Source organism: Ailuropoda melanoleuca, chromosome 10, assembly GCF_002007445.2.
Source record: "Ailuropoda melanoleuca isolate Jingjing chromosome 10, ASM200744v2, whole genome shotgun sequence".
NCBI lineage: Eukaryota > Metazoa > Chordata > Mammalia > Carnivora > Ursidae > Ailuropoda > Ailuropoda melanoleuca.
Genome location: NC_048227.1, coordinates 53,549,060 through 53,560,071, shown reverse-complemented (window position 1 = coordinate 53,560,071; position 11,012 = coordinate 53,549,060). Strand labels below are relative to the sequence as shown.

The following is an 11,012-nucleotide window of genomic DNA, read 5'->3' as shown; positions in this document are numbered from 1 at the left end:
CCCTCTGCCTGCCACCTCCCCTGCTTGTGTTCTGTCGCCCTCTGACAAATAAATAAATAAAATCTTAAAAAAAAAAGAATGAAGGAACTCTTTGGCTCTACTTGTCTGTAAGGGCTGCAAAACAGGTTGCTTCTAGGTGACTGAGAAAGAACAGTGGAAGAGTATCAGGCCTCGCATGCTAAAGTCACTACAAATAAACATAAGTTATTAAAAAGTGTATGTGTGCTCTATAATCACAGTTTTAGGAAAAATCAATTATTGTTCCTTCCTTCCAAGTATATTGCTGCCCCTACATGCAGAGTGTGGAGTTGCCAGAGTTTGGCAAAAGGTGTCATGAGCACCTTAGCTGGAAAAAAGGCTTCTTAACACAGTCACACATGCTATTTATAAATACATACCTACAGTAATTTACTAAATATACAGATTCATATGCAAATACATATGCATAATTAAGCATTAGTAAATATTTTTCATTATGCAATGTTTGTTTACTATTACTTAATATTATGTGTTCTTAGATGATTCTGAATTAAAATGACCTTCTAAAATTGTTAAAGAGACATATCTGAACTATGTATTTCAAAGCAAGTGTTCCTAGTTTTGCTATTACTTTGGTGACATAAAGCTCTCAAATGTATGCTTTGTGTGTGACTGTGTGGTTTTGTCTGTATGTCTGCATGAAGATGCATACATGCACGTATGTTGAAATGACAGCACAGAAAAAAATGTAGTTCTTAATTTCAATTGTTTTTATACTTGTTTGAAGACTAGTATTGTTATTTTACTATAACAGAAGTTTTCATTATAACCAATGGCCTCTCATTGAATATACCTATTCAAAAATGAACATGTATAAAATTCAAATGTTCAGTTACTTGTTCCACTAATATCTTTAATAAGGCAAATTCATATTTTAAGTATACATAGGTCCACCTTCCTAAGGAAATATATCCTAAGCCATATTTATGTATGTGTTAACTGACTTCCCTATTACAAATGTTAATTGTTGTTTTGTTGTCTTAAAAGGTAACTCTTCATTAATTTTCCTGTATACAAAGGAATATAATATTCTACTTCAATTATTAAAAAAATATTTTTGATGTGTCATATGTTTGAGTTAGGGATTGAAATAGTTTATGATAAGAAAATGAGAATGCGTTATTTCCAATAGAGGCTATGGGAAAAGCAGAGTCAGATAAAGTAAAGACATATCTAACAGTAAGGATGATACTTTATTTCAATGACAGTATCAAAAATATAAAAATAATTTCAGGGAATTTTCTTTTTGAATTAATTTAAAAAGATTAACATGAATACTTAGATTTCTAGGGCAAAAAAGAAATAAGCAGGAGTCCCCTCTAGCTTTATTAGCAAGGAGGGAAGAAAACTGACTGTCCCTCCAGAATAGGCATAAGTGGGAGAAACCAAGGTGACCGTTTTCAGAGAAGGTTTTGAACACACATTCAATGCTTTCCTAAAAACAGCATCATGGGACCAACTCATTTAGACCCAAAGAAAATTTGCTGATGAGGGAGGCTTTCTTCCACAATTTGGTGATGTACCTATTTGGGAGAAGACAATTGGGAAGGAAGAACATTCTCCTACTTAAATGGAGAAGCTGAGAACTGGAGATGCCCCCGGGTGACAAATAGTATCTTCACTAGGATGTTTATTCTGTGGTGTGGCTCATGGTCATATTTTAGGAAGCTACAGCCTCCTAATTACCATGTTAATAGCAGTTCTCTGACTACTGGCTGATCTCAGATGGTATTTTAAGAAGCATGCCATGCTCACCAGGCTAAGAAGACACCACCCACCACCATGACTCTTGTAGGATCCTACAAGTTAACCAAAGAAACTAGGTGGGGCTTGATGACGCGGACCACTGCAGCCTGCACCTGGGATGTCCTGTAAGCAGCGTTATCAACGCAGCAGTTAAATTTAAATATCTATATCAAGATATAGAGGAGGTGAGCCTGCCAGCTTACATCTTAATGGGGCAAGGTGACCAGAATTTCCACATAGTTGAGGGGGAAGAAACCTGACTAGCCATGAAGCAATCCCCTATACCAGTGCTCATCAATTTAGTTAGCGAGTGTGATGATATCACTCTCATTAAAACCCAATTCCCCTTCATTTGCAGGTTCAAAGTTGTACAGAACTCAGCAGCAAGGCTGATCCATTGGGACACCTGGGAATGTCTGTGTGGGAGAAGCTTCCATTGGGCTGAGTGCTGTCTCCCGTTGGAAGCTCCTGGCTCATTTGTGATTTAGGCTGTTATTTCCCTATAGACTGAGATGAAGCTTGTCTTATTCTTTCTTCCAGTGAGGGTAACTTGCTGCAGGATCTGGATTGTCAACTTATGGTACTCCAGCTGGTCTTGGAAGCATGCAGAGAGCTGGCTTACATGTTGAACATGCTTGACTCAGAAACTTCTTGAGACTCATAAATTTCTCCAGATCCTCATGGAGCTCTTCATTTGGAATCTTGCCTTGTTGTTTCTTCTTATAATCAAAGTCCAGGCTTCAACCCTCCAACCTCTGTAGTTGATGCTGAATTTCCTTCAGCTCTCTGTCATGAAGGTTCTGAAGGAGGTCAATGAAGTTCCACTTCACTTCCATCTCCAAAGAGTCGTAAACCTCCAAGAGTTCTTGAATGGCCTCTCCCACCTTACAAAGTGCTGGGCCAAAGTTACAATGATCTCTAAACTTTCTTTTAAACTTGAGCTTGTCCACTGTCAGCAACGCTTCTCTCTGGGGATATCCTGGCTCCTTCTCCTGGCTGCAGATTTTTGACATGGTGCAGATCATACAGAGTTTAGCTCTGGAAGCTGGGTTGACTTGAAGATATTCAATTGTTTTGGTAATTATTTTCATCACAAGCATGGTGGTGACTCCTACTTTCCTCTCCACCTCTTTGTAGTCATCATCTCACTTGGCTCCTCTAGCCTCTCCAAACTTCTCACCCACTTTCCGAGTGGCTTTGTGGAATTGTTTCTTTAGCCCGGCCACTGCCTACTGACAAGGTGCAGGAAGACACAGGAGTGTGGACAGCTATGGATGTGGGTGTGGGTACAGGTGCTTTAAAGAGGCTGTGGAGGAGCTGGGCAGGAAGGCTGAGCAGGGTCCTGCCACTGCTCATGCCCCTACCATAGTTGTGGGCATGGGGCACAGAGTGGCATTGGACCTTAAATAATTTGAAATTTTAGGAAAGGTAATATTTTTGTGTTTATTTTATGATATAATCTTATACAGAAATTATCCAAATTTATATATGTATAGACGTTCAATATTTGTTGAGTTTCCATCACAGTCTAGGAACTATCTGAGTCATTTACATATAAGACCTTATTTAATCTTCACAATAATATATGGTTGATTGTAAGATATAGGACTTATATATTGGGGCTCTGAAAATTAAGTAACTTCTCCATGTCACAGGTAGAAAATGAAGAAACTAAGAGAAAAGCCCAGGACTGTATGACTATTAATCCTATTTTATTTTATTTGCTTTCTATATAAGTCAATAACTTTCCTTTAAAAATTGCTGGAGGAGATATCTCATATCAGATACCCATATCTAATTACAATGTACAAAGTCACAAAAGACCATAACTCTGGTAGCAATAAGAAAGTACAAGATATACTGGGAAATAATGATTTGTTTAAAGTTATTGAAAAGTAGTATATGCTATAAGTGGCTGTCAACCTTTTAAAAGAAATAGGTAAGCAATTCAGCCAGCAAAATCAAGTTTATTAGGGAATAACAGAGGAATTGCAATTCAGGATAAGCAAACTACGGTAAACCATGGGCAAGTCCAGAGAACAGAAGAGAGCTTCCTTTTATAGAGGAAAGAAGGAAGTTGGGAGGGGTTGTTTCAAAGAAAAGTTCATTGCAGGGAAATGAGAGTTTGAAGTGGTGGCCTCTCATTAGCTGCAGGCCAGGGCAGCTGGCTATTGCAGGGTACCTACAGCTTGCTGTTGCCCCAAGAGTAAATCTTCCTTCTTACTGCTGGACTATGCAAGCTACAAAGAATGGTATGTGCTTGTCAGCTCTCTTTTCATGGCTTCCTGACTTCAATTTTGAATTAGGTTTCCTTAACACATTTTCATAAGGCTAATAAATTAAGTCCCAGAGATGAGCCATTGGTAGGGGATCAAAGCTTGCAATCACTTTTAATTCTGGCAATAATTGCCTGGTCTGGGTAAACGGGGAAGGAGGAGTGGGTGACACAAGCAGACATATTACTGAGATGAGGAGAAAATAGTTGAAGTTTTAATGCTAGCATAGTTTGTATGATGAATTAAAACCTGGAACAAACCCAAATTCAAAAAAAAAAAAAAAACCCTATGAAGAACAATAAAAAAGAGCAAAATTGTAGGTCTAAATCCAGTTATGTCAACTTTTACACAAAATAGAGAATGAAGACTCCAATTAAAAGATAAAATTGTCAGATTGAATAAAGAAGCAAGATCCACATTAAATATAGACACATACTAAAAATAGAGACCTAGAAAGATTGACAGTCAAAGGAGAAAAATTATAGTAAGGTACCAAGTAGTGAGTATATAAAAATGAAGAGGTTATATCAGTATCAGATAAAATAGACTGAGAATAATGGAATATTACCATAGAAAGGCAAATTTCATAATAATAAAAGGTCAATTTATCAGGTAGATGATAATCATTAATATATGTGTGTTTGGCTAGTAATAATAAATACAAAAATAAACACTTAAGTAGAATGAGAAATAAAAAAAATCCACAATCATTGTGGAAGATTTTAACATGCTTCTCTCACTATTTGATTGAAAAAAGTGGAGAAAAATTAAGTAAAGTTATATACCACTATCAACATTCTTGGTTTCATTGAATCTTATAGACATTTCATTCAAAAATTGCAGAATAAATATTTTCAAGCTCATGTGGACTATTCCCAAAGATGGACTATATGCTGGCCAATAAAGAAATTCTTGGTAATTTTCAACAAACAGAATTAAAATAAAAACAATTCTCTGTAAAATATCTAGAAAAGCCACATTTGTTATTAGCTACATAACAAATTTATGACTAATCCATTGTTAAAAAAAAAACCACACCCATCTTTCAAAGAATTGCAGGAATAATTGCAAACTGTACTGAATGATAAAGATAATATATAAATGTACAAAGCAAATACACAGAAATAAATTTACACTAACATTGGAAATCAAAAAATTAAAATGTAGACTAATGGTAGAGGTATTTTTTAAGAGGTTGGTTCTTTTAAACAATTAAAGAATTATACAACTCTAGCAAGTTAGTATAAAAAAGAAAAGAAACAAATTACTAATAACATGAATGAAATAGAAATATAGATCCTGCAGATTTTAAAAATAGGCAAAGGAAATTTTATAAATAACTTTAAATCAATAAATTTGACAACTTAGAATATATTGACCCAGTCGCTGAAAGCAATTTATAAAAATTACTCTCCCCCAAAATCAGAATAATCTTATGTCCAATAAAAAAAAAAAAGGGTGTGTTTTAAAAAAACAGCTACAACAAAATGTCTCAAGGAAAACTCCAGGACTAGATAGTTTTAATTATAAATTCTAACAAGCATTAAAACAAACAGAAAAAAAAGTTTATACACATTCTTAGAAAGAAAAAACAGGCAGTAAAGTTTTCTGCTTGTTTATTGAAACCAAAACAACTGTGATTCCAAAACTCAGTAAAGATATGATAAGAAAAATTATATATGACAGAATCCCCATAACATCATGAATAAATCCTTTACTAAACATTATCAAATCAGATCCATCAAGAAATAAAAATAATAATACTTCATGACTAACTGGGGGTTCATCCTGTGAATACAGATAAAATTCTGAACAAACTTTAGCACAACAAATCTGACAATATATAAAAAGGATAATACAATATATCCTGTGAGTATAAAATTGTTTTAACATTACACAAACTTAATTTATGTTGATATCAACATAAAGAAAAGTATTTGAATTCAAAACAATGAAAGTTAATATATATGTCAAAGAGAAAAACTCAATAAATGCAGAAAAAAGTATTTGACAACTTTTTAATACCCATACATGATAAAACTACCAACAAGCTAGAAATGTAAAAAAGATTCTGAAATCTAATAAGGGGCACATACAAAACACCTAGATTTAACACCAAACATAAATCAAACATAAATGAAGTATTAGACCCTTTCCCTCTAAGGTCGAGAACCAGATAAGACTGTCCACTCTCACCACTTCTATTCACTGCTATATCTGCATCACCTGTCCATGCCATAAGTCATGAAGAAGGAATAAAAGACACAAAGATTGCAAGCAAAGAAAGAGAACAGATTTTGTTCACAAAAAAGCAAGAATTGTTCATGCTAAAGAATCTGCAACCAGACTACTAGAACTAATAAGCAAATTTATCAAGGTCACAGATCAATATACAAAACTACATGCATCTCAGTATATTAACAGTAGTTGTGTTTATGTATACCAACAGCAATTTATTTACAATAGTGGCAAAAATAAAATGGAGATTAATTTAACAAAATATGTGAAATATCTCTGCATTGAAAATTACAAAACTTGGCTGAGCTATACAATGTCCATGGATTTGCTCATGGAACTCAATTCTTTGTAAATTGTTGTGTAGGTTTAATATTAGCAATTTCAAACTAAATTTCTAAGGGCATTTTTAAAGGAAATATTTGGGTGCTTTTAAAGTTTATATGAAAATGTGAAAAACCAAAAGTCATGAAAGAGTCTTGAAATGGAAGAACAATGCTAAGTAACAAGACCAACTTTACCTGACTTCAATACCTAATATAACAGTTATCCGAGTCCCTGGGCGGCTCAGTTGATTAAAGCATCTGCTTTTGGCTCACATCACGATCCCAGGGTCCTGCGATCGAGCCCAGCATTGGGCTCCCTGCTCAGCAGGGAGACTGCTTCTCCCTCTCTCACTTCCCCTGCTTGGGCTCTCTCTCTCTGTCAAATAAATAAAATAAAATCTTTAAAAAAATCAAAAAGGAAAAAAATAAGGTAACAATTATCAAAACATGGTATTTATATATCAAAATATTTCAATGAGACAATAGAACACAATAGTGTAAAAATAGAACTATGCTTTTATAATTAATTGACTTTCCCACATGTGCATTAAATAATCCAATGGAGGAAGACAATTTTTTCAATGATTGCTGCTAGAACTAGATAACCATATTTAAATAAATGAATCTCAACCCTTATCTCACATGATGCAAAAAGTTAGTTTTAAATATCATAGATCAAATATAACAACTAGAAATACAAATCTTCTAGAAGAAAATATATGGGGACTATCTGCTCAACCATGTGCATAGGGAAAAATTTCTCAAGACACAGAAATAATGAAAGAAAATAAAATGATAAATGAAACTTCAAAAAATTAAAAACTTGTCATCAAAAGACAACATGAAGAATACTTTTTAAAGATTTATTTGTTTATTTATTTATTTATTTAGAGAGACAGAGTAGGGGAAGGGGCAGAGAGAGAGAATCTTCAAGCAGACTCCCCTCTGAGCCAGACATAGGGCTCAGCAAGGGGCTCTATCTCGTGACTCATGAGATCATGACCTGAGTCGAAATAAAGAATTGGATTAACCTACTGAGCCACCCAGGTGCCCTGACAACATGAAGAGTGTTAAAAAAGTGTTTTGTTGTCTACTATGAAAACCACTGAAATAGTTCTAATAGTCAATTTACATAATTAGTTAATCTCAGGTTCTATAAACATTGATTCTTCCCTATAATAGAGGATAAGAGTAATAACAATATAATGTTTAACTATATTAAATCTTCAGTTCAAATGGTTATATTTATCCTAAAAAACTAGGTATATTCCATTAGAAACCAAGCAGAATTTGGACAAAAAATATTAATAAGATTATTAATAGTGTCAATGATTTTATCCCTATTTCCTATAATCTTCAATCACACTTGAGTACCTAATTGTTCAAACACTCTTCTTGATTTTGATCTACACACTACAGATCCACTGTAGTTTGTAATTGTTTAACTTTCATACTTGGTACTCAGAGTAAAATGTGCTTTTACTTCTCCTGTGAGTTTCCATTGTCAGAAATGTATTATCCTCCCCAAAACTGTCAGGCAGAGCTATGATGATAGGGGTATTTATTTTGCAATTATATGCAACAAACTCTGTTGGAGAAAAAAATAGTAAATAAACAGTTCATGATATATAGGCTATGTTTATCTAAAGGGGCTTTCTATTTTTCAGAATCATTAATTTAGAACTGCCAGTTTATTACAAAATACCAAACTAATTTGTTAATTAAATGTTACCTTCAAATTCAAAACAGTTATAAGGAAGGAAGGGAAAAGATCATACAATGGTCATGGCAGGCTTGTTTGTTTTTATAGGAATCAACGTAAAAACCTTTAGTATAACGTAGTGACTATGTCTTAGACAGAGAGGCCCACTCCTACAGGCCAAACTACACCAGTTATGTCACCTTAGGCAAGTCACTTAGCCTCCCTGTCGCTATTTCAAATCTATAAAATGTGAAAATAAAAACACCTATCTCATACATTTCCTGAGAGGATTAAATGGATTAACACAGGTCAAGATTTTAGAATAGTTCCTGACATAGAGCAAGTACCAAGAGATTTTTCTTTTTCTTTTAGTAACACAATGCAGGAATATTTTGGTATATTTTCAATATGTGTAAGGAAAACACTTTGTTTAGAGAGCCTAAAATTTATCTAAAACACCTTGGCTACGTAGATTAAATATATTGCTAGATTTAATTACTTATACAATTTAGTAATTTTTACATAAGAGGAAAATAAAGTAATAATGTTAAAATAGAGAAAACAATGTTTAAATAAATTTAAAAAATAACCAAATGCAATGGCCTCATCCAATAAAGAATATGCAAAATTCAATCAGTCTCATAAATGTAATAGCATAAATATTTTGGACATCATCTTAATTTTAATTTTAGGAATTAATTTTGTCATGCTAATAATTAATTTTGTGGATACCTTTCTCAAGTTTACTCAGACACAACAAAAATATATTTAGTGAAATGAAGTCCAAACAATATGTTTTACAGAATATTTCCATGTAGATATATATAACTGAGGCCAAAAATAGTAGTTATATTTAATATTTGAAACAAAAATATATACGAAAAGAAGACATTAATCAGTGTAATCATGGCTATTGATGGTAAACTGTAAGATTATTTTCACTATGGGAGACATTATGTGATTCTCCCCCTGAAATTCATTATAACAGGCTTTAAAGAGTTGAAGTATGGCACAGGACAATGAATACTATTTAAAGGGAAGTGGAATTTCGTTCACGACTAGGCAGAATGATATTATACATGCCAATAATTTTATTCATTACACAAGTATTTGTTGAGCACTGAGTAAGCACCACGATGGTACTAAACTCAGGGGATTTAATGGCAATTATGATAAACATGCTAAAAAGGTAGATCTTATGTTAAAAGTTCTTATCATAAAAATAACTCATAATAAATACAGAAAGTGGAATGAAACTTTTGGACATTAAAGGTATGTTTATGGTATAGATTGTGGTGATGGTTTCAACGTTATCTCCAAACTTATCAAATTGTATACATTAAATAAGTACAGCTTTTTGTATGTCAATCATACCTCAGTAAAGTGTTTCTTTAAAAAGATTTATTTATTTATTTATTCATTTATTCATTTATTTGAGAGAGAGGGGGGAGGAGGGACAGAGGGAGAGGGAGAGATAATCTTAAGCAGACTCCACACTGAGCATAGAGCCCAAGGCACAGTTAGATCCCAGGACCTGATCATGACCTGAACCAAAACCAAGAGTCCACGCTCAACTGAATACGCCACCCAGGTGCTCAAAAAACAAAACAAAACAAAACAAAACAAAACAAAACACACACACACACACACATAAACATGATTTTACTCTCATTGAGCTCATTGGATAATGAGAGGTAAGACAAGTTCATAGGAAATTGCAATACAAAGTGACAAGGAGTATGCAATGAGGGGGTAGTTTGTTGGTTAAAAAGAGCAAATAGAATGAATAGTTTTATCTTTGCTCCCACATCCGAAACCCCATTGAAATGAAAGAAAGATTAAGAAAAATCCATGTGAGTATTAGACTGGAGCCATTAGTGAATTGGGGAAGTTAACGTATTTCTGGAAAACACAAAGAAGAGGAACCAAACAAAGAAACCCAAAGCCCAATCTAAATTTAAAAAGATTTTCTAAGAAATTGAACATTCTCAACAGACCCCAGAAAAAATTCCAAGTGTAAAGACAGCAACAACAGTAACAACTGCAATAAGCAAGACCAGGCGCAGAATTAACCCAATGGGATAAATATTAGGCTAATTAAGCTACTACCTGAAAATCCATCCAGCCAATCTTGCTTTCTTCATCAGGAACATGTAAAGCAGCAAGCCGGAAATTTGTCCTATAATAAATCAACAGATAGATCAATAAATAAAAATGACACATTAGGAAAATTCAAATATCTGTCAGTTTGGAGACCTAATTGACAAATTGTGATATATCTATAAAATGGAATATTTTCAGAAATAAATAAATACAAAATAGTAAATGTAACAACATGATTAATCCCCAAGACATGTTCAATGGAAAAAAAAATAACAGAAAAAGAGTACATATGAAGTTATAGACTAGTTAAATAAATCTGTGGTGAAAATCACCACTGGAGTGGTCGCTTTGTGATGATGGGGAAATTGGGGAGGAAGAGGCTTAAGGGACATTTCTGAGGTGATATAAATGTATATAAGGGTGTCAGTCACATAGGTATATGCATTTGTAAAGCTCATCAAAAGGTACACTTAAGATTTGTGTGTTTTACTGTATTTCAATTACACCTCAATAAAAACAAAATGAATAATAAATGCATTCTTAAATATGCAAAAAATTGGAAACTAATCAATTTAATCATGATAT

At 33.6% G+C, this 11,012-nt stretch overlaps 1 pseudogene; it reads right to left on the bottom strand.

The window, feature by feature from the left end:
* Positions 1-1,991: 1,991 nt before the first annotated feature.
* The window catches only part of LOC100477758, a 31,916-nt pseudogene continuing 22,895 nt past the window's right edge, over positions 1,992-11,012 (bottom strand).